The 21,894-nt window shown below is 35.1% G+C and overlaps 1 long non-coding RNA gene across 9 annotated transcripts in view; it reads right to left on the bottom strand.

Moving 5' to 3' along the window:
• Positions 1-14,503: 14,503 nt before the first annotated feature.
• The window catches only part of LOC111928362 (uncharacterized), a 178,761-nt gene continuing 171,370 nt past the window's right edge, over positions 14,504-21,894 (bottom strand). For 3 of the 9 annotated variants that reach the window (XR_015286682.1, XR_002864056.2, XR_015286681.1), the window contains 6 exons: positions 21,752-21,851; positions 19,670-19,729; positions 19,056-19,175; positions 17,654-17,750; positions 17,273-17,365; positions 14,504-17,045 (listed from right to left, as the gene is read on the bottom strand). This is a non-coding gene — a long non-coding RNA (uncharacterized LOC111928362). Of the gene's footprint in view, positions 17,046-17,272; positions 17,366-17,653; positions 17,800-19,055; positions 19,176-19,669; positions 19,730-21,751; positions 21,852-21,894 lie in introns of all 9 variants that reach the window. The other 6 variants (XR_015286684.1, XR_015286683.1, XR_015286687.1 and 3 more) reach the window with 5 other exon arrangements.

The following is a 21,894-nucleotide window of genomic DNA, read 5'->3' as shown; positions in this document are numbered from 1 at the left end:
TTTTACTTCTAAAGGTGCAGAAAGCATGGCTTTAATCATTATCTCCTATAGTTTTCATAAATCCTTCTATACAGATTTCTTAAATGTAAAAACTGAGAAGACAAGTCTCCTGAAAGCTACAGATTTTCCTTGCAGAATGTTTCTTCTTTTCCCACAATACTTTCAAGACTTCATCGCTATGGGGAACCTATTTAAGGTATGTTATTTAAGCTTCTGTATGCTTAGTTTTCTTCTTTTTCCCCATTTGTTCAGCATCACCTGCCTAATCTTCGACGTCTTTTCAAAACACTCCTCTTTACTGCCCCCTCTCCCCATTATAAATATCACAATATCAATATGGGTGATTGATAAATGTGCACATGAATCTCTAAGCATGCCATCAGAGTGGCCAGCTTTGGGAACACACATTATGAGTTGCTCTAAGGTCAATAGACAGTAAAGTCTTCTGAGCATTCTCCACCTCAGATTCGAATCAATTTCTTGACTAAATAAATATGCAGCCAAACTGCAGCCAGCAGACAGAAGCAGTAAAATGTGAGAGTGAAGGTCAGCATTCTGGATAAAATCTTTTACATGGTGATCAGACAGATCTCATCAGGAAATAACCAGCTTTGACAGATAAGGTGGCCTTAGCAGGAGCATTGGCAGTGAGTGATTCCTGTGTCAAAAGCCTACACCTGCCAGGAGCAGAAAATCAAAGTGGGGTGTCTGCATAATTTTTCTAATTGAAACAGGCATTGGTAAGGAAGAAGCAAAAAAACCCTGTTCTTTTTGAAATCGAAGGATCAAACAATGAATATTTGTTAACTATAGAACTTGCTTGGAAAACTGAAATAAAATGTCCTGCAATGACTTCTAGCAATGATATAGAAGTGTGTTGAAAACAGTCAAATTTGAAAACAGTAAAATGCTAAACTTGAAATAAACCTAGCAGTGATAATGGAATTTTTCTTCATAGGCAGGAACAGTTAGCATATTTAGAGAGAATATCTAAGTCCAACAGTTTAACTACTTTCAAACACATGTTCTTTCAACCTTAGAAAAATATTTACTTCAATAATCTTGATTTTATTTCATTTCATTGGCAATTTTACAAACCTTATAAAATGCTCCTTCTGGTGGTATAGGAAGGCCTTCTTCTGAGAGTTTGCCAGAAAAGCACTTAGTTTTTCTGACACATTAAGCATCAGGAAGCTCCTAGCTCTTGCTTCTGTGGGAACCAGTATAAAAATTTCATCCCAGTGGAATACAATTTCTCAACAAAGCAACCTGTGAAATCTACAAAAAAACCCACCAAACAACAGCAACAACAACAAACAAAGCCACAAAAAAGTCAAAAAAACCCCATAACTTTTTATGATCTCAGGCACTTTATTAAAAAAATGATAGTCAAAAAAATAATACACATTTCTATTTTTATACAGTGTAGAGGAATAGACAGTAAAATTTCCAGCTACAATTATTCAATCAAAAAAACATGTTTAAGAGAAGAGTCCATTCTATTTTTGTCTCTTCCTTTATTCTTAGTTAATTAAGATTTTAGGCATTATAAAATTATGGGAAAATTATTTAAAAAGCACTAATATATTTGAGTTATATTTATATATAAACATATATATCAGCAGCAGGTTGTTAGATTTCTAAGGTTTTATCCTAGGAAAACATAATCTGCCACAGGAGACAGCCCTCCATGAACATGTCCAAGAAGAAGAGTAAATATTTTTTTTGTTAAAAGCAATGAAACCTAAAGTTCATAATTTCTCATCTACATCCTATAAATGCCACTACTTAAACTTTTCTTTCTCACTGTCCCTATTTCTCTTTTCTTTCTGATTTCACTTATATATGGGTGTTCTGATTTCTTAATATCCTTAATCTTTTTTTTATATCCTTTTAAAATTTACCTCACTCTTTCTTGCATGACTTTCTAATGATTTTTCAAATTAGCAGTCCCTTCAAAGTCCATTAGGTACATCAGTTTGCTTATTTGAATTAATATTGAGTATTTAATAATGTTGCCACATCCAACTTTTCTTTTTTAAAATTCATTCTTTTCACACAAGAAGAGCTTCAGGTTCCTTACAAAGGATCTATTTTATAATTACAAGAATTAGGTGGAAAATGATTCTGTGGAATTAAAGTTTTTTAAAGCAAACATTCATACAAGCAATGTGTTAAAATAACAATGCAGGAAAGATTCTACTACTTAGCTTTGGATCTCACACAGGTTGACCACACCTCATAAATCATAAGAATTTTCTTCATTGTGTTTTTATCTTGTGTTTATTTCCAAATGCAGGTCACAGCTGGTTCAGAAAGAAAGACATGATCTGATCATTTAATGATTTGGTGATAGGAATGACTAATTACATCCCCATGGACAGTGCTCCAGTCTCTCCTTTGGACTTATTATTTATAGAGACAGTATAGACACTGGTCAAACTAAAATGTTTTTCCCTAGTCCATAAAAATAAATATTTTTAGAAATAAATAAACCAGAATTGCCTTTGTTTCTCTTTGACTGTTCCTCTGGAGATCTTTTCCTAAAGTTACCCCCCATTAAAATGGATTTGCACAGAAGCATCTTCTGTTTTCACATTGAAAGTATTAAAAAAGATTTCTCTTGGAAATCCCGACATCAGACATTATGATATAAAAACCAGTCTCATTTCCCCCCCTAAAATGTTTAACTCCTTTGGCATAGATTTTTTGTTTATCCTTCCAACCTATCCTCAGCTTGCCCACAGCTTTGCTTGATCTTCCAAGCCATCCTAAGCACTTGGCTATCCCGGCTCTTTGTAAATCACTTAGCTGGAACAGTCTGTATCCTGGCTAATCCTCCTAAGATCCTCATCCAAACATATTAATCATAATAATATAGCAACTATCCTTGCTCCTTTCTGTTGCTTTGTTTACCAGAATGACAATCAAAGGAGTAAGACCCTTCTATTTCCCAGAATCTTTTGCTATGAGTCATTTGTTCTGAACATGAGAGGTCCTGGATTCTTTATAGTTGCACAAGTGAAACATGACTAGTCTGCATGCCCTTCTCTCATACTTTTTCCCAGGCCTAGATTTTAAGGCTATGGAGAAGGTCTTTTGTTTGATAATGCCAGATCTAAATGGCTTAAAACTGACAAACAACAAGTCACAAATAAAAATAGGTCCTTGTAATCCTCAGCATTGTGTGCCCCTAGAAATGGACAGCTATCTCTGGGAAAGCCATTGGCAATGCTGATATGCTTATCTGTGCTACAGAAACAATAGAGGCAGGAAAGGTACTTAACTTGGGTTAGTAATCATAGCAATCAGCACTGACTAGAGTCTGTAGGAAATCCCAGTACAAGGATGTGAGTGAAAACCTGCTCTTCATTACAAGGGGGTGAGATAATTCTGCATAGAGCATGAAGACATGTATTGCTCAGAAAGCAGCTACCTCATGCCTTTTCTGCAAGTGGTGGTGGTGCTTGTACTGCTTAGCTTTACCCTTGTCTGGGTGATTAGGATATTTGGCTGTGAAAGATGTCCTTGCAAGACAATAGCAAGACCTTTTATCTTTATATATGATTTTAATGTTTAATGTCTCTGTGTTGTTTCATTTCCCATAACTCAGGAAATCTGGGTTACACACTTCTTCAAGCTGAGGAACAGGATGGCTTATATCTAAGGAACTTCTTACCATGATCTTGCCATGTGGATTTTCGCTGGAAATACATAAACAATGTTTGACAAGATGCTGAAGTTACAAGATAAGCCTATTTTATAGATCTTTGAATCACTTCCCATAGTGTATGTCAATTATGCTTCAGGAACACTGCAACAATTCAGATTCTGGATATAGTTAAGCATGGAAATGATCTGCTTTTGGTTTTTAAGGTGAATCAGACAACCATATTCTGTCTTTTCAACCAGGTATCTCAAGGCAAGAACATTTCTAGCTGAGTATATAAAGCTCTGTTATTGTTCATAAGGAAGTTTCCTTTGTTTTCCTCCCCTTCATAAATGTAGATATTTCACAGTCTCACTTGCACCTGAAAGAGCTAAAGATGATGTAGGACCTGGGGTTTCTGCCTTCCCTAAATTTATATCTCTAAATTACTGTCCTAGTGAGCTTTGACTTGGGAAAGAACTACATTTGGAAAAACAAATCCATTGACAACTGACAGATAAATGAAGAATAAAAGAAAACAATGTCCCAGCACTCCTCCTAAAATATAATTGGAATAAATTAGTCTAATAATCTTCTGTTTAAAGTCATTCCATGATCATAAGAAAGGAGGGGATAAAAAAAAGAAGGAAGGTAAAATATAGTATTATGTTATCTAAAGGAAATTATATGCTTATTTACATAAGTCTGTTATTATACAAACATACAGGAAAACATGCTTCTGAAATAAAAGGAATAGATGTCATATATGGTAATGCAGGGTTTTTTATTTTGCAGCTATGATAAAATTGCTTAACAGATGTAGAAATGTGTAGGCATGTGTAACAGATGCACTGTCCTTGATTTATACAATGGGCGAATTCCTTAAGCAAGGCACATATGTGTCATGTCCTGTGGAGAGGAAAATAACCCTGTAGCTTACTCCAGATAAGGAAGAAAACAGATTTAAATTAAATTTGCATTTCTGTTTCTTCATTTCAGATTTTTAGTGTTATGTACTTGCCAGAAGCACTGATATTTTGAGGTCTTGATTTTTATTAGAAAAATGTACCTAAACATGTATTAGAATCTTTTGATATTTTTGCACCATTCTACCGTATTTTTGATTGTATTAAGTGCAACCAATCTTCATATAAACTGTTTTGACAAAATCTCACTTTTGAAAGTGACTTGTAAATTTTCTCTTCCCTTCAGTGCTTATGTTATTATTTGTTAGTTAGTGGAATACATAATGTCTATCAAAATTTTAACCTTCCTAATAATTAAATTAGATGTAAAAATATGACAGTGAAAACAGATTAAAGAAAATTACTGAAGCCATGTTATTTTTAGGTGGTTGTTCAGGTCCTGTTTTCAGATTGTCATTTAATCTCCTGTGAGGACCTCAGAAGAAACCTAGTATTTAATGTATTTTTTTTTTATTTTATTTTTTTGAGCTCATATATCATGCAATTGGCAATCGAGACACTACATATAGAAAGTCACAGAATATCTCAAGCTGGAAGGTACCCATAAGGACCACAGAGTGCAACTCCTTGGTTCTCACGGGACTACCTGAAGAATAAACACTAAGATATCATTAAGATCAACACAATTTCAGTAGAGTAGGTCACATGATGTAGTGGAAAAAAGAAATTGCATTGCACATGAAAAATAAAACAGCTATTTCTGCATCAAGTTTTCCAGGTTCTCTTTCCTTGTCTAACCACCAGGCACATATAAAAAGGCAGTTTGCAACACACACACTCAATTACAGCACACAGGTACAACACACGAGGGAGTAATAACTTGATAGCCCTTTATGTACCTTTTACATCCCTTTCTGATTATCTAGAGTGTTTTCAGAGGACATACCTAAATATTTCAGCAACAATGCTTCAAAGTTTCTGTACTTATTTTCAGTCATAACATCAAATATATTTTCTTTTCCTCTTATGCTTATACTCTAGTGATAGAATAGTTTGAAAGGAACTATTCTTAAATTTCTTTATGTAGATAAAGTGAAAGGCTTCTTGGTAGATTGTTTTACCGAATCACAAAGTTTATTACAGACATATTCTGTCTGACTTCTGTATCTTTAACAAATTTCTAGATATATGCTATGTATCATTACTAGATCTCTAGAAATGGAGAAATCTGAGGATTAAAGTCTTCAAAGCAACCTGCAAGAAGTTATTAACGCAACAGCTTTAAAAAGAATGCTTAGGAATTCCTGTGTAAAAGGCATTCCTCATCTGTGTTTCTTTATGATAGCACCATGCAGCTTAAAGTATGCTGAAACATCTTAAGAACTCCCAAAAAACCCACAAGCTATGTTAGGCAATATTTTCAGTCCTTAAGTCTTTTTTTAATTGAAAAACAAATGGTTATGTTATGAGATAAATTAAGCTTAATTTAGCTATAATTTTGGCGATTGCCATATGGTATCAATAAATAATTTCTCAGTAAGATACTGGGATCCCTTAAAATAGATAAACATATGTCAGTGGGTTTTGCATGGCAAGAGTTGGTAGCAGGGACGCTGCAGGAGTGGCTGCTGTGAGAGGCTGCCAGAAGCTCCCCCATGTCTGATGGAGCCAGCGCCAGCTGCTGCCAAATCAGACCCTCTGCTGGCCCAGGCTGAGCTCATCAGTGATGGTGGCAGCACCTCTGGGATAACAGAATTATGAAGAGCAAAAAAACCTGCTGCACAACAGCAGCTGGGGGAGAGGAGTGGGAGTGTGAAACCGCCCCACAGACACCAGGGTCAGCGCAGAAGGAGGGGCAGGAGGTGCTCCAGACACTGGAGCTGAGATTCCACTGCAGCCCATGAGGAAGACCATGCTGAGGCAGGATGTGCCCCTGCATGTGGAAATCTACTAGGGAGCAGAGATCACCTGCAGCCTATGGAGGAGCCTTGCACTGTGCAGGTAGATGCCCACAGGTCACAGGTAGCTGTGACCTGAGGGAAGCCACTGCTGGAAAATGCTCCTGGCAGGGACCTGTGGCTCTGTGGAGACAGGAGCCTAAACTGAGGAAATTTTGCTGGCAGGACTCTTCCTCATGTGAGGGACTCATGCTAGAGCAGTCTGTTCCTGAAGGACTACACCCCTTGGAAGGGATGAACACCGGAGCTGTTTGTGAAAAATTGTACCCTGTGGGAAGAATTCACATTGGAGATGTTCACAGAGGACCATGTCCTGTGGGAGGGACCTCCTGGATCAGGGGAAAAGTGTGAGGAGTCTTCTCCCTGAGGAGGAAGGAGCAGCAGAAACAATGTGTGATGAACTGACCGCAGGTCCCATTCCCCACCCTGCTGTGATGTTTTGGGGAGGAGATAGAGAAAATTGGGAGAGAAGCTGGCCTGGGAAGAAAGAGATAGGGGGAAGGTGTTTTTAAAATTTAGGTTTATTTCTTATTATCTTAGTCTGCTTTGATTGAAAATAAATTAAATAGCCTTGTTCTTAAGTTGATATTTTACCTGTGACAATCCGCAAGTGACTTTTCCCCATCCTTATCTTGACCCATGAGCCTTTCATAACATTTTCTCTTCCCTGTCCATTTGAGGAGAGGAGTGACAGAGCAGCTTCACCCAGCCAAGGCCAGCCCACCAGTCAGGTACTCATAATTAAATCCATATCACTCCACTCTGAAATGTATCCATACAAATTAACTGCCTTGAGCTGACTGATGATGGCTTCATCACATGCCTGATTACGGATATCTTATGGATACATATGCCATGAGAAGCATAGCTATATTCTGCTATTACATTAGTGAAAATTTTCCCACCTACTTTGCAGAGTCCAGCCTTTCAGACTTCAAAATATTCCTCATTCCAGGAAAGGACTTTTGGTCACAGCAGGTGTCCACAAGCATCATTAGTCCTCCTGAGTAAAATGGCTCGTGGAAAAATTTAAAAAAAATATAATAATAATAATAATAACAATAATAACAATAATAACAATAATAACAATGATAACAATAATAACAATAATAACAATAATAACAATAATAACAATAACAATAACAATAACAATAATAATAATAATAATAAATCACTATACCATAGCTCAAGAGTCAGGCTTGATGTAAAAAAACCAACCAAACAAACAAACAAAAAAAAAAAACCCAGAAAAATAATTCCTTTAAATAGCATCTTCATTATTCTGAACTTTTAGAATCTAGGAAGGGGTATGTTGTTTTGCTGGAAATGACAGCAGAAGAAATTTGTCAAGTTATCCTTTTACTTGGATTTATAATCCATCTGGAGAAGGCTTAACACACTTTGAAGACAGTTCATTTTAGTTTGGAGCCTTTGAAAGTCATCCCTGGCTGAGAATACTTGAACAAGCGTGGCCAGAGCTTGTTCTCAGAGCTGGATGTAAAGCAAATACAATTTCAGCTTCAGCTGCACTATCCATCCCATGAAACAATCAACAGGAAGGTGAGAGATGGAATTAGAATTCAAGTCCACTTCCAGAGTCTCTTTCCCTCAGCATCAATCTCAAACTCTTTGATGTCATACATAAGCCTCAGCATAGGCTAGCAGCAGTGAACCTGTTGTGGTGGCTTATGACAAATTGAACAGCTTGGATATGATTTCAGAATGGGAACTTCTTTTTATAACTGTGCCTTCTTTTTTGTGTCTACTGTGGCAGCACAGAGTGAAGCTTTACATAAGAAATCACATAATTTCAGTAAACCAACAAATTTTTACACAATCTTTATGCTCAATACTTATTCTAGTTTTGGTAACTAACGTTGATGTCTAGGACTGGAAAACTGTTAGATTTTTTTTGTTTGTTTTGAGGTCTTTTTATCCCCACAGGTCCACTTGGAACACTGTATTTTGCCATCTTCTTTCTGTTCCATGTATAACTATGGCTTATGGCTTTCTATAAAGAATTACTTTCTACACTTAGGGGAAGAGATAGGTCAGATGCACTTCAGCGAAACAACAGCTTAGAAAAAGACATTTTGTACAGTCAGAAAAGAGAACATTGTAATCAGCATACTACTGCTGTTGCTCTACCTCTGACCTCTGCCAGACTTGCTGCATCAACTGAAAACTCTGCATCCTAAAATATTTATTCTCCACACTGATGTTTTTTCCAGTTTTTTTTTTTTTTTTACCAGAATTGTGAGATAAGCGGTATTTAATGCTTTAATGTGTAACACATTCTAAGTTACATGTTGAAAATATAATGATAGCTAGGCTGAAATCCCCATTATTTATGAGCTAGCCCATGTCAGTAAACTTTATTGAGAATTGTCTAAACTGTGATTATTAAAAAGCCAGCATCAGAGGCAAGGAGAATAGAAGCATGCATATGTACCTACAATACAACTGAGTCACTTTTCATTGTAGAATCACAGAAGTGAAGAAATATAGAATGATTTGGTTCAGAAGCACCTTCAAGTTAATCTAGTTCAAACCCCTTTACTGTGGACCAGGTTGCTCAGAGCTCCATCCAGCCTGGTTTTAAACACTCCCAGGGAGGGGCTCTGCTCTGGGTAACCTGTTCCAGTGCGTCATCACCCTCAGAGTAAAAAATTTATTTCTAATATCTAACCTAAACCCATCCTCTTTCACTTTGAAGCCATTCCCTCTTGTCCTGTTTCTACATACTCTTGTAAAAATCTCTCTGCACCTGTCATGAAGGAAACCTTTCCTTCAGGTACTGGAGAGTCACAATTAGGTCAGGCCTAAGCCTTTTCTTTTTCAGACTGAACAAATATACATTGGCCTTTCCGTAAGTCCAGGATTCTCATTTTTTAAGCTAAGTACAGAATTGCTCTTCCCTACTGATGACTGACTGCTCTATTAGCAGTAGCTATGCTACTGCAGAAAGCACCTACAAATGCTGATTAAGGTGTTGCTTAACCCTTTACCACAACTGGAACACTTCTAAGCAGGAGACATGTCCCTCTAGCTGCTGTAATAAACTATCTATTCATGATGACATGTTAGCTAGGTTTGTATTTATCAGCATCAAAGATCTTTTCATTAAGTTATGTTCATAGTACCAATGCTAAATTACATTTTTCATCTTCTATTATATAGATTAAGATTTGCATCAACACTTAATATTCTTAAAAGTGGAAGAAGGTGTTTAAATTGTCATCACCATAAATAAATCTATCATCCAACAGTAAGCCTGCAGTAAGGGTGAAGAATGACATAATTATTTCAAGAAAACTCCTCAAAAGAACCAACATACATTCTTATCCAAAGGTTATTACTGTCAAGAAGAAAAACTTACCCACTTGGATAAACTTTGGAACCTTTCTGGACAAGGTAAGTCTTCAAGATGATTTAATCTAAAATCTACTCTTTACTGTACAAGCTTTCAAAAGGCTGTCAAAATTTATAGCTCGCAGGAATAGGATGTAGCAGGACTTCTATTAACATATCCAGCAGAGACCAAATTGAGTGACCCAAACACCATCACAGGGGCAGACTGAAAAATGCTTTCTGGTTCTCTGTATTTTGATAGGGAAAAAATAATAAAATGTTCTATATCTCTCTTGGTCATCTTCATCTTTCCTGAGGAGAAAGGTATCTATCGGTGAAAACTGATTGCATTTATACCTCCTTGGAGAGAAGGAAGAAGAGTGTTAGTGACACCACTGTCATTCCATTCTAATCTCCAGCTTCATGTTATTCGACCTTTCCTGTGGTACAGTAGTTGCCATGGTAAAGCTTATCTGAATCCTTGTTACCCAAACCCCTTCTCTTTCTGTTTCTCCTTTTTTTTTTTACTTTTCTACAAAATGTCAGCAATGTCTGATTTTTGCTTTATCTTTTAGAATGGAAAAATGATCATAAATGAAAAAAAACTCTCAGTTTTGTTCAAATGCTACAAGATGCCACATGCTGTAACTTCTGGAGCCATTCTTGTCTAGTCAAGAGATGCAGACAAATATCTCCTGTTACATGTGGTTAATTTTTTTAATGAGTTCTTCTGTTTTCCATGAGTAAGAGAGGATTTATATAGCAACATGGCAATTGTCGTGCAGAGTACAGAACACGGAGTCTTAGCACAGAAATTAACAGTAATGTAAACAATATTCAGACTGACAGAAAAATAATACATTTTGTTTATTTCATTTAACTTATTCTACTTCTGTCTACAACAATGACTTGGGATGGTCTGATAATCGAGCCTCTGTAAGCCATTCCCATCAGTGACTGTCCTCCCAAGCTGTGCATGACTGGTTATCTCCAAGTCCTATTTCAAGCTCTAACCACGTTTAAATTATTTTAAGGGAGACATATTCTAAAAGATTAATATCTATTAAAATGCCAAAAAAAGAGAAGATAAATATATTCTTTCCCTCCCAGAATCTTTGTAGCCCTACTTTGTATGTTTTATAATAGCTTCATATCTTTCCTATGCTGTGGTACCCAAACCCACACAGAATATTGAAGGTGAGGCCACACCAGCACAGAGCAGAGAGGGACAATCCCCTCCCTCAACCAGCCAGCAAGGCTGTGCATGAAACATCCTAGAGATAAGGATTGTATTTTTTTAAGGAAGACCTTGTGAAATAAGCCTGAAGTATAAGCTGAGAAGACTGCATTTTACAGAGTGCTGCACTGAATTATATAAATAGAAATACTGTTTTTTGGTCTGCTTTGAAATTTCTGTTTTGAATATCACTATATATTGTAGATGAACAAATTTGATGAGGCAGGTGGTAAAAACAGCTGTGATATTTTAAAATATTTTCTTCCAATACCATATTAATAACCTGTTACTCTTTTATGAAATTTCAAGTGGAATGGAGTTAGTATGAACAGACACTAAAAGTGTTCTGAAGTAGCTTGGGTAACTTTGCATGGCAGCAGGTTTATAAACATTCTTCCAGCTGAGTGGTGGTGCCAAAACCTCCAAGTGAGGGGCCAATCCAAACTGTGTCTAGTTAACACCTTTAACTGACTCAGGATGCTATGTGATGGATCAAATTTCTCTGAGATTGTAAGAAATTTACTATAAATGAAGGAGAAAATGTGATTGTTTAATATTTAGATCAAGAAACACCTTTCTCAAAACATTTTCTGAATTGTGTGAGAAATTCTCCCCCTCTTAAAGCAGCTGAGAGGTGCACCCTGACTTTATTCACAAAACACCTTCTGATATAAAAGGCAGGGAAAGGAAGATAAGTACAAATGCAAAATATGTTTCATAGACAAAACAGCTTGAGATAATTTACATTGTTTATTTTTTTTTAATTAGAAACCACTGTTCCCAGATGATTAACTTTTAATTTTTTTTTTTTGTGAATATTTATCCTTCATAAATCTTTATGATTTCCTCCATTCTTCCTGCATTCTACTTTAAATGATTTTTTTGGTTGTTTCATTTTCCCCTTGGCTTACTCATGAAAGTCTTACACTGAAATTAATTTCAACCATCTAAAATATATGCTGTTCCAGGCATTGTAACAGCATAGAGAGAAATACCATGTTTGAATTAGCATAGGGATAAACTATGAAACACAACAAACTATTTAAAATATGCAATAAAGATTTTTCCAAGAAGCAAAGGAAGGGAAAATGGTGGAAAATGCTGTTTCATATCTTAACTTGTCATTTTAACCAGAAAACTTCACTGATCAGTCTCTAATGCTATAACATAGGTGGTACAGATTACACATAGGTATGATAATTTTACAGCTAAGAAATATTCTTTAAAAAACATAATCTTTGAAACATTATACATAATTCCTTCTTTTTTCTTTCACCTATGGTATGTTCCCAGTACCTCACTTCATTCTAACATGCCAGGAAAGCAGAGTTACTCTCTTGAGAGTAGGAAATAGAAACTGGAATAACAAATAGACTGAATAGTGGCATAAGCAAATTAAAAAATCAAATTAAGCATTCTAACACAGAGACACGTGTCACCATCTTAAGTGCTTCTGTTATTCCTGCAAAAGGGGACTGAATCCTTAGAGGATAGATTTATTCACTACAAGTTTCTTCCAGTCTGAAGAAATGACCATGAGTGCAGCTTGTTGTAATTTTCTCAAGATCAAACTCAAGTTCATACAAGAAATTACATCTGCTCTATGAAACAGATATTTAATTAGTTAAATATTTTGCTAATAATAAATTATTGATGTAATCTATATAATAGTTATTATACTAAAAATAAATATATATATATATTTAATACACATATAAAATAATTAATATATTACTATTCATAGAGAGAGTTCAGTTTCAAAAGAAGTTGAGCTCAAGCTCACATGTCATAATAGCACCAATGTGAAACCTGCTGCAGTCTCTTATTCTTCTCCTTAGGGCTGAATTCCTTTTATTTTAGTATTTCACATACATTTAATTTTCAATTTAAAAGCCCAGGAAAAAATTTTACACCTTTTTTTGGTGCATTTTCATCTTTGAATTTAGAAATATATTTATAAAAAATTAGGAAAATTTCTATGGCAGTTAGCATTATCTCCTGGACTGAAACTTAAATTTAAATTTTTTATAAACTATAATATATACTTACTAAGCATATTGTTCATTGATTGGTCTAGTATTTTCAAAAGTATCTGTTAATATGTAAAACAAGTTAGAAAACAACATAGATTCCCAGCCTCCCTCAAGTATTGATTATCAGAGGTTTCTAAGCCTCTGATAATCTCATCCACACAGTCATGTTTGATGGTCACTGAGAAGATTTCATACTTCTTAGTCCCTACATTCTGACTGTTACTGCAACCTGAGACAATAAATCCTACAACTTCACTTTGTGTTATATGAAACAATAATTCAATTTTTTTAAAAATTTTGCTTCTTGTTGCATATATTTTACCCTGTAAAATTGCATTGCTATTTTCCATATTCACCACAGAACTGACATATTTTGGGAATAAGACTTAAGTGGGAGAAAAATGGGTTAGAGGTTTAAAACAGGAGCATGATTTTTTTTTCCAGTTTCTATAAACATTATGTACATTAAAATTATGTTTGAATTCAAAGATATTGCTTGGGTTTGTTATCAAGCTCATAGTGCAACCTAGAAATTTTAGATAATTATTCTTGACTATAAAAAAATGGATTTCTGATAAATATTTATGTCAGAGACATTGAGAGAATAAATGTTGGACTTTCTGGAGTTGTGCAAAGATTATCAACATAATATTATTTGGACAGCTTTATATAATTTTGCTTTTCAACAAGAATGAACAACATGAAGGACAAGCACCCTAATAATTACTAATATCACTGTAAAAGTATCATATACATTCAATTTGTAATGACTGGCTAGAGTCATTGTTTACCACATTCACCTGAATATGTTAAATTAAAAGTGTTATGAAATAAGGATTCTGGGTTATCATAAGTCTTCAGAGTATTTTTTTCCCCAGAGGCAGTACCTGTTAAAGTGACATCTGAAAACACTTACAAGATGCTAAATAAACTGTCATTCAAATTGAATTGTTCATTTCAACCTGCACTGACAAATATCCTTTGGCTTACACCTTCCCCAATGTTTAAAGACATTTGCAATAAAATTTTGTTAATTGTATTTGCAGTGCAGCATATTACATATGATTTTGGGTTAATGTACAATTATTTGATAAAAAACCCAAAGAAGTAGTCAGTCTTCTGGTGTTATATATGTACATGTGTGTGTGTAGCAAACCAAAGGATGATACAAATATTCATCTGAAGTGTTTTTGCATGGATGAATGAATATATTTGTTGACACACACCAGTATATTTGGCATTTTTACATTTTCAATGTAAAAATGTGGATGCTTGTGCATATATCATAATGAACAAATATATTTTAAAAGCATTTGTATAGATTTATAATAAGAAAGAGAAACATTTCATTCTAGGGCAGTTCATCACCAGAAATATTCTTTTATTACTCTGCATGAAATATTCTTTTGTCACAGGAAATAGTGTATATTTACAGTTGAAAATAATGTTTCTTTAAAAGGAATATAACTTCACTTTTGCAAGGTACAGAACAGTCTGAATACAGGTGAAAATACCTTCAACATTCCCTCCTCCCCCTCCTTTCAACACTCCCTCCCCCTCCCAATCCAAACAAAACAGAAACCTGTCATAAAATAAGCACTCAGTAAAACTAAATAAAATCAAAGTGATATGTCTGCCATGGGATGAAAGAGATGGTGTAATAGTAGTTAAAGCATAATATGTTTAAGCCTGGGGATAAAGTGAAGTGCAGATGTGTCATTCCTAGAATAAAAATAAACTAATAGTTCAGCTATAAAACCATAGCTGCAAGGATTTTAGAAGCAGGTAAGAACACATCAGTTTTTATGTGCCATCCAAGGTCTTATATCATAGTCCCTGGTTGATCCTCCTTTTGGATTAAGGAACACTTTTACTCACAAGTGCTGTTAAGTATTCCAAATGTAGGCCTTGTCCTTCTAATTAAGAATTGTGATTTTTGAAGCTTCTATGAGTTTGTTTTTTGGTTTGTTTCAGTGGATTTTTTTTTTTTTTTGTTTGGAGTATTTTGTTTGTTTGTTTGTTTTTAATTTGCTTGTGTTTTTAACTCACAGAAGGTCAGAAACCACACACAATGGTATATCTTACCTGTAATGTCCCCTTCTGATGGAAAAGATTCATCCTATTCTTGAGCAACTGCCCAGCAACCGGTATTTTGCATTCTCTCAAACTGTATTATTACATTTTTAGAAAGCAATAATGATGAGGGGAACCATCATGCCACAAAGAAAGTTATAGGTCTCATACTGAAAGCTCAGATATGGCCATACCATGGATTTCCTGAGCTATGTGGAGCATGTGGATAGAGGCAGCATTGTATTTACAGGTTTCCCCAGAGCAACTAGCAACTATTACAGCCTTAGAGCATGGAGCCTTTCACTGCATTTTACCAGCAGTTAAAAATCTCCCGACCCCTGACTGCAGGAGAAAAGAAAAACACTACCTGTTCTTAAGTGAACTTAGCCAGAAGAAACTTTCATAGAAAAGTACCCTCTCACTAAAAGCAGCTTGAATACACCTACACATTTCTCCTGAATGAGCACAAAAGATGTGTCGGCGGTCATGAGTGAGGTAACTGTTCTTCCCCTCTCTCCAAACATTCACTGTCTCATCTACTTTGACCTCTTCTAGATGAAGAGGTGCTTTTCACTCAGTCTAAAGTAATGATCCTCTACTTTGTAATATTTTTTTCAAGTTAAGTGTTAGTGAAACAGGAAAAAGGCCTGCATGTGTAGTCAGGTAGAATGCTTTTAGTCTGTGCTTGTACCTTTTACACTACCTTATGCTGCTATAAAAGGCTGTTAGGAACCATCTCAAATGTGTGAATTTGAATAAAGAGAGAAAGTCCAGGATGAGAAAGACACTGTTGAGTCATGAAATGCAGTCTATTTTCTAGACATGTTTCAGTCTTTTTTACAGAATTAAATATTACTGTTAGGCATTGTGTCACGAGAGAGAACAGCATGTTCTATGAAGAACCTGACAAGGAAAATTTGCAAGAGGAAAATAATATGTTAAAGTGAAATATTTTTTTTTCTCCTCTTTTCAAAGTGATACTTATTTTAAGTAATATTATTCTTGTTGTGACATTAGCTGCAGAAACGAAAAAAATATGACTATCTGTTAATCAGGAAGAGCTGGAAGCTCGATCTTGGTGCTTATAACAAATGATATTAGATAAAGCTGAAAATCTCTATGATCCAGTGATAATATTATACAACATTCAGGAGTTATATGCATGATTTAAAAAGGAAGAAAACTGTAATTTATCAGGATACTTTCATCACTATTAAAATGCAAATTATGCATTGACAACATATTTAACGGCTCTTACTGTTTCTGCTTAGGAAAGAAATTATTATATTTCTGCTGTGGAGGGGGAGCTTTTCCAAATCACTGTCTATGATATTCCTTAAGAATTGAGCTAAGCATAACATAGTAGCACAGTAAATCACATTATCTAATGATAGACACATTTTGTAATTTGCAAACCAGGTTTGATCATCATTTTTGAATATAGAGTATTATGAATTTTATATGTAAATTACACAGCCACGAACAAAATATGTAAAGTGAAAAATATACCACTTGGCTGTCCTACTCCAGACCCTCTTGATGGTTTAGAAAGCAATCACAAAGAGATTCTTCTCTTCACCCACCTTATATACAATTGCATTCTCCTTGTCTGCTACTGGCAATTTATTTTCTTTTGCCTCAAGGGACCTTGAGCACCTTGATTCCTAGAGAGACACCAGCCCCCATTCAGAGGTAGAAGCAAAAATGATGAGTTTCTCCTTGTTACTGTTCTTTTCTCCTCCCTGACTCCTTTCTTTTGCTTTGCTATATACAGCTTCTCTAGCACTGAAGTCATCCAGCTGAAGAACATTTTCTGATCTACAAGACATGAAACATATTGCTGAGACAGATTTATAATTTGTACTTGTTTTAGGAAATTATCTATGGAGAAAAAAGCATGTCCTCAAGAACCACTTGTTATCAATGGACTGCATCTTAATATACAATGAAATTAAAGCCTTTGAAATGCTTTACTTTTCCAATAAATTTGATCTGCAACAGTTTTAATAGCAACAAGAACTCGTTTTTTCTTCCTCTTTTCTTACCTCTTCTAAATATACTCTGCCAGTCATTTTACATGAAGATTGTTCAATGAAGCAGCTGAAATTCTCTATCTTTTACCATTCAACGAAACTATTCTGTAGAAACATGAAAAGGGGTAATTTACACCAAATATTTGCAACTCAGTGAACTCATGTAGGTAACAATCTTTAAGAATACATATAAAAAAAAAGATTAAAAGGAAAACTAAAAGAACGTAGTTTATGAATTTATAGCAAGGTTACTTTTCTCAGTCTAGGTGATATTAGATCTTTAGCCATCTAGATTAGTATTGTTTGGTTGAATTGGCTATGTCTCTTTAGTTTTGATTTGCAGGTTTGGGTTGTTGTGTTTGTGTTTTATCCACAGTGAAATTACATTCTTGCCTGAGATTCTGAGCTGTAGAAAATCCTCCTTTTTTTGCTCTGTGCTCCCATCACCATCAGGTACTGCTATTGACTGCTTCTGTACAAGTGGTTTAATCTGTAGGAAGAGAAGTGGCAAGAGCACAAAACAAGCAAAGCACTCCAAACTGCAAAGGACAGGTTGGAAAGGGGGTTACCAATGTAGCATTTGATAAAAGACTTACAAAATAGCATGACAAAACATACAAACATAACAGCAAACCAAAGAAATAAAAGTGTACAGTATTAATACTTCATTAGAAAACCTGCCCAGACATCTCAATTTTAATTGTCTGATAAATGTCCTAGAAATTGTTTTCACTAAGGAGTGTTTCAAGGCTAGTTAAAGGCTAGCAAAATTACCACCACCATAAAAGAAGCTTACTTTAACAAGAAGCTAAAATTATTTTGAAACATTAACTACATTTTATTAATAACACATAGCCTCCCAGTAATTCAAATCAAGCCTCATCCAATAAGTAAAAGGTATGCTAATGCAATTTTAAGGCAATTGAAGAATTAAATATAAAAAAAAACCAAAAAAAATCTGAATAAAAATGCATCAGGTATCCATCCTGAAATATACAGTGTTTCAGTCTATAGTAGACAATTGTACTTGCACACTTGACCATGTTTGCTAAAATTTATGTCTGTGTTCCCAAGCATGTTTCTCTCCTTGCCTTAAGGAGAGGCTGGCTCCAACAGAGCCCTTTGGAAAAGAATGCCACTCATGTCATCAGGGAATTTCTGAGTGTATGCAGGGTAGGAAAGGTTGCTGAGCTGGCAAGCAAGATCCAGCCTGAAGGCTGGAGCTCATGTAGAGGTTAAGAGACAGCAGAGAGACAAGTCTGGTAGCAAGGCCACAAACACAGAGGATAGGGCTTTTCTGGGACAGAGGGGAAAGTATCAAATTTTGCTGCTGTGCAGAAAGTATCAAACTAATTGAATTGAAACACAAAAGTAAGTTCCAGTCTACAGAGACAAAATGGGCAGCATATAAAACTCTCCATTTTTGTTTTCTTATTCATTGCTTTGAGTTGTTTTCATTTTGAAAGTCAATACACTTCTATTTTGGAATAAAATTTATTTTTGAATCTAAACCAGTTTGATCTCTTTGGGGAGTTTCTCCAGGAGGAAGTTTAAGCACATCTGTTCTGCAGCAGTGGCCAAAACATTTTCATAGTCAATACGTGCACAGATACAGAGCAAGGCTACAGCTGCAGCAATGTGCTCACAAAGGAAAAAACAACCTATCCCTTATTAAATAATGGAAATGAAGAGAGAATATCAAAATCCACCTTCTGTAGGTGATGTGATGCCCAGGTGAAATGGCAATTTCACCTCACTGCCAAAGAACTAGGAGACAGAGAAAATAAAAACTTACTCCTCACTCTCTTCCATTGCTTCCATCACACTTATGTTATTTCCCAGGTAGCTGAAATATAATTTGTTCTGTTTTCCTACTTGTCATACTGGAAATAGCACTGTTAACTCATTCATTTCCCTGCAAATATATTTTTTGCAATTATTACTCTGACATAAATCCTACAATATTAGTTTCTTTACTATCTTACTAATTGATTTACACTTTTAAAGCATATATATATATATATATATATATATATATATATATATATATATATACTTCTTCAGGTTTTTTAGACCCTTTTTTGTTATTTTTTTAGCTTAGCAATCTCACTTTCTTTGGTGTTGTTTGATTTCCATTATTTTCTTTCTTATCTGTTTCCAATAACTTCATTTCTCATTCAGTGAAGTTGCTAAGCCTGGATCATACTTGTTTCCTGCCTTTTGTTTTTGTTCACAGCAAAATTCTTTTTTATCCATCAATTTCATGCTGTATTTTTCCCAACAAACACAGTACCATTTTTACCTGTATTTCCTCTCTGCGCACAAATATAAATAATGCAGAATTTGGTTTAACAACAAAGACATTAAAAAAACACATTAAAAGAAAGCCACTAGCAGCTGTGTGCATACCTGTTCCTGATTTCAGTCTGCTTTTATACCTTATCACTCAAAATTCCTTCTTTTTCTCTCCTAAAAAATTAAAATATGCATGTGTCAACTGAGCTTCCTGCCATTTCTTGTTAGAGAATTAAGGAAAATCCTATCTCCTTTTTCTTTTTGAAGAGAGATCTTACTTTGGACTCCTGACCTCTGCAGAGAAAAATCCTCCTCTCTATTTCTTCCTCTTTATTTCTTTTCAAATTTTCATGAATATTCTACTGAGAACTCAATACTAAGTCATCCCCAATTAATTGATATAGCTGAGTAATCTTTTGGTATTCAACACTGCACTTGCCCTATGAAAACAGAGAAACTTTCATAATTTTGCTAATTAAAATTTATCACATTAGGAATCTAAAAAGTTACCATGGCGTAATTCTCCAATGGTGCAGTTTACTGTTTTCCTGTGGCAAGACCATTTGCTCCTTTTGTAAAGGTGAGATTAGGGTATTATTTCCTCGTTGATGAGTTGTGGGAAGAGCTACCACTTGCCACCACCCCACCATTGTTCTTTCAGATGCAGTACAGGGAAATGCTGAAGGGGAGTGCATTGCCCATTGGCTTTCCAAAGCACAGTCATGGTACATTATAAAGCAGAACAAAGTGCTGTCTTCAGCTGAGCCAATAAATATGTGCATTGTCTTCCTCCTTCTAATAGTGGCATGCCTTTCTCTAGCTGAGGCTTCTTCCTCTTTCATTTTAGTTGGTGTATTAAAATGACATCTGGCAACTGAGAGCTTAGCAAGCTCCTGTTTTACACATGCCTGTACTCTTCTCTTGCTTCATTATTCTTAGAATAATTTATCCCAAATCAAATTTCCACATCCAAGTAATGGTTTTTTTGCTAAATGGCTTTCTTTATTGGTATGCTTACTTCCATATTTAGAGTTGGGTATAAATGTATCCGCTTTATTCAATCCAGCTAAATGCTTAATTTCTTTATTGGCTTTTAGGTTTATATCTTAAATAACAGCATCAAGCACAGCTGTATTTACCATGATCTATGTTTCTTTTTCCTTTTGTTTGCGATTATTTTATATACCTTCACCATAACATCTCAGGACTGTAATAAGACTTGAGCTGAAACTAAACCAATTGTATTTCAAAATTCCACCAACCTCCAATTTTTTCTAATAGAGTAACAGCCAAAAAAGGCATCATTTTAAGTTGCAGAAGTGAAAATGAGAGGGAGATGAATTACAGTTAGTAATCTTTTCAATAGAGGCAATAATTATGGAGCAGGTAAGAGGTTGCAAGAGCTGTGAAAGATAAAAGTTCTAAACATAAAAATAATAAAAAAAAAAATTAACAGAAGTAGAGCTAAGTTTCTATAAGGTTTTTTCCAAAGAGAACAACAACTAAATGCTGTGCACAAAGGTGTTGGGTTTGAGCTTATACCTTGGACCCACAGACAAAAAATAACTGCAGGTAACCAAGAGTTATAACGATCAATTTTAAATGGTTAATTTCAAAATGTTTTGTGGACTCCTTCTTATGCTACTCTGACTAATGGACTTGCTATTTGAAATCTAGTTTTTATTAAAAAACAATGAGAGCACAGATTTAATAGAAATTGGTAACAGAGGGGAGAATCCATGAACAGTAACTTGAACAAATTCAGAACAAAACAAAAATCAATTGAGCTTAAAAAGAGATTTAAAACTTGTCAGAAACCTGTCCTAGGGAAGAACCCTACTGCTTTTATTTCGGTGAAGTCTGGCAGAGTTTATAACTGTTTTTTCAATTTAAGATTAAATCTAAGTTCAATCTAAGATTTAAAGTCTACTTCTGGGTCCAGTATTGACCCTTGAGAGACACCATTTATAACAGACTTCTGACTAGACCCTGTGTCACCAATTACAATCCTCTGGGATCTGCCATTCAGCCAGTCCTCAATTTCAGTTCTCCTCCAAAGTAATACAAATTCTTAAAAACAAGAGTAAATATCTAAAGGGTGTGTGAATGCCACAATTAATACACTTTCACGTCCCTGAAGCTTAGAGATACTTGGTTGCACCTCTGAACTCCATGAGTTGTCAGCGTTGTGGTTACCTTGTGGTATCTTCCATAACAATCAGATCTTGAAATTAATCCTGTGGCAGCATTTGAGGCATTACTTTTTTCACAGAAGAATATCCTTACTTTCTATTCACTTTTTTTTTTTAAAAAAAACCACAGAAAAAAAAAGCAATTAA

Source organism: Cyanistes caeruleus, chromosome 5 (genome assembly GCF_971803275.1).
Source record: "Cyanistes caeruleus chromosome 5, bCyaCae1.hap1.1, whole genome shotgun sequence".
In the NCBI taxonomy this organism is placed as follows: Eukaryota; Metazoa; Chordata; class Aves; order Passeriformes; family Paridae; genus Cyanistes; species Cyanistes caeruleus.
Note: the sequence above shows the minus strand (reverse complement) of the source record. Positions and strands in the feature narration are given on the sequence as shown.